This window comes from Oncorhynchus keta, chromosome 10 (assembly GCF_023373465.1).
Source record: "Oncorhynchus keta strain PuntledgeMale-10-30-2019 chromosome 10, Oket_V2, whole genome shotgun sequence".
NCBI lineage: Eukaryota > Metazoa > Chordata > Actinopteri > Salmoniformes > Salmonidae > Oncorhynchus > Oncorhynchus keta.
Window position 1 is genome coordinate 63,569,959 of NC_068430.1, and position 3,034 is coordinate 63,572,992.

A 3,034-nucleotide genomic window follows, 5' to 3' on the forward strand; every position below is an offset into this window, starting at 1 on the left:
TTCACTTCTCAACTGAATTGATTTGCCAAGAGCGCAAGATCTTCTACCAAGACCACACCTTCTATTCAACTAACCAATGAGCGACGACAATGATCGGTCTCGAGTCGACATCAGAACGATACTACATAACAAGTGATATCTAGACAAACACCCAAATAAATAAACGCAACATGCAGCAATTTCTAAGATTTTACTGAGTTACAGTTCATATAAAGAAATCTGTCAATTTAAATACATCAAATAGGCCCTAATCTATGAATTTCACATGACTGGGAATACAGATATGTGTCTGTTAGTCACAAATACCTTTTTAAAAATGTAGGGGCGTGGATCAGAAAACCAGTCAGTATCTGGTGTGACCACCATTTGCCTCATGCAGCACAACACCTCTCCTTTGCATAACGTTCATCAGGCTGTTGTTTGTGGCCTGTGGAGTGATGTCCCACTCCTCTTTAATGGCTGTGCAAAGTTGCTGGACATGGGCGGGAACTGGAACATACGTCGATCCAGAGCATTCCAAACATGCTCAATTGGTGACATGACTGGAACATGAACTGGGACATTTTCAGCTTCCTGGAATAGTGTACAGATATTTGCTACATGAGGGCGTGCATTATCATGTTGAAACATGAGGTGTTGGCAGCGGATGAATGGCACTACAATGGGCCTCAGGATCTCGTCACGGTATCTCTGTGCATTCAAATTGCCATTGAAAAATATGCAATTGTGTTCGTTGTCCGTAGCTTATGCCTGCCCATACCATAACCCCACCGCCACCATGGGGCACTCAGCAAACCACTCGCCTACACGACACAATACACGCTGTCTGCGGTTGTGAGGCCAGTTGAATGTGCTGACAAATTCTCTAAAACGACGTTGGAGGCAGGTTATGGTATAGAAATGAACATTCAATTCTCTGGCAACAGCTCTGATGGACAGTCAGCATGCCATTTGCACACTCCTTCAAAATTGAGACATTTTAGAGTGGCCTTTTATTGTCCCCAGCACAAGGTGTACCTATGTAATGGTCCTGCTGTTTAATCAGCTTCTTGATATGCCACACCTGTCAGGTGGATGGATGATCTTGGCAAAGGAGAAATGCTCACTAACAAGGATGTAAACAAATTTGTACACAAAATTTGAGTTAAATAAGGTTTTTATGTGTATGGAACATTTCTGGGATCTTTTATTTAAGCTCATGAAACATGGTACCAATATGTTGCGTTTTATATTTTTCTTCAGTGTAGAAATGGTCAGAAAATGACCATAATTTCACCAAAAAAATTGTGATTAATTCACAAAAAAAGAGTGTAGATAATTCACGGCTGAATTTAAGCTTGTCATCAAACCTCCAACTCCCATTTATTGGAATTGTGGTCTGCAGACTTTAGACCACTTTTGAGAGTTATGTCCAATTTAACTGTAATTTCAGGGGGTGAACAGTCTCTTTAAGGTCCGGGCATTTCCCTTTTTTTTCGCCTTTTGCAGAGCGTTTCCCTTTCACAGACACACAGAGCGAGAGAGAGCCTGCTGGGCTTGGCTACCTCGCTGTCGTTTATGTCCCATCCCTTTGAAAGAATGCCCCCAGCCGCTCTCTGATTCACATCCTGTGTGTGTGTGTGTGTGTGTGTGTGTGTGTGTGTGTGTGTGTGTGTGTGTGTGTGTGTGTGTGTGTGTGTGTGTGTGTGTGTGTGTGTGTGTGTGTGTGTGTGTGAGAGAGAGAGAGAAATGGGCCACTTGATGGGGTTTGAAGCATATCCTGAACTGCTCCAGTGAATGGAAGTGGGGACATCCTCTGTGGGGAGACATTACAGTGGGAGACATGTCAGTGTTGTTTAGATAGGACATGAAGGTACTCAGGGTTGAGTTGTTTTCTCTTTGTAAGTATGTTAGTGGGTTTATCTCAGTATGATTACAGTTTTAGAACATAGAGCATTAGAGAAAGCCTTGTGGTGTTAGTTCATCACTTTCCTCTTAATAGCTAACTTTGTATTGCACAGAGGGAAAGACAAAGACCAGAAAAAACAGAAATGTAATGTGTGAGACAAAGAAGAGGGAACAGCAAAGGTTATTTTCATTACTGCTAGTCTTTTGCATCTTGAACTCATGCAGACAGAAATATTAGAGACAATCTGCATAACCCCCCCCCAAGGGGATTACGCTGGTCGGCAATGAGCTTGAACTGAAATGGCATGGATGCCATCTGTTTCAATCATAGGCCTCCTTTGTATCAGTATGACGTGTTACACACAAATGTATAGTGCATTCGGAAAGTATTCAGACCCCTTGACTTTTTCAACATTTTGTTAAGTTACAGCCTTTTTCTAAAATGGATTAAATATTTTTTTTCCCTCATTAATCTAAACACAATACCCCATAATGACAAAGGAAAAACAATTTTTTTGAATTGTTTGAAAAAAACCCATCTTATTTACATAAGTATTCAGACTCTTTGCTATGAGACTCAAAATTTAGCTAAGGTGCATTCTGTTTACATGTATTATCCTTGAGATGTTCCTACAACTTGTTTGGAGTCCACCTGTGGTAAATTCAATTTCACATGATTTGGAAAGGCACACACCTGTCTATTTAAGGTCCCACTGTTGACAGTACATGTCAGAGCAAAAACCAAGCCATAAGGTTGAGGGAATTGTCCATAGAGCTCCGAGACAGGATTGTGTCGAGGTAGAGATCTGGGGAAGGGTACGAAATAATGTCTGCAGCATTGAAGATCCCCAAGAACACGGTGCCCTCCCTAATTTTTAAATGGGAGAATTTTGGAACCCCCAAGACTTCCTAGAGCTGGCCGCCTGGCCAAACTGAGCAATCAGGGGAGAAGAGCCTTGGTCAGGGAGGTGACCAAGAACTCGATTATCACTCTGACAGAGCTCCAGAGTTCTTCTGTGGCGATGGGAGAACCTTCCAGAAGGACAACCATCTCTGCAGCACTCCACCAATCAGGCCTTTATGGTACAGTGGCCAGACGGAAGCCACTCCTCAGTAAAAGTCACATGACAGCCCGCTAGGAGATTGC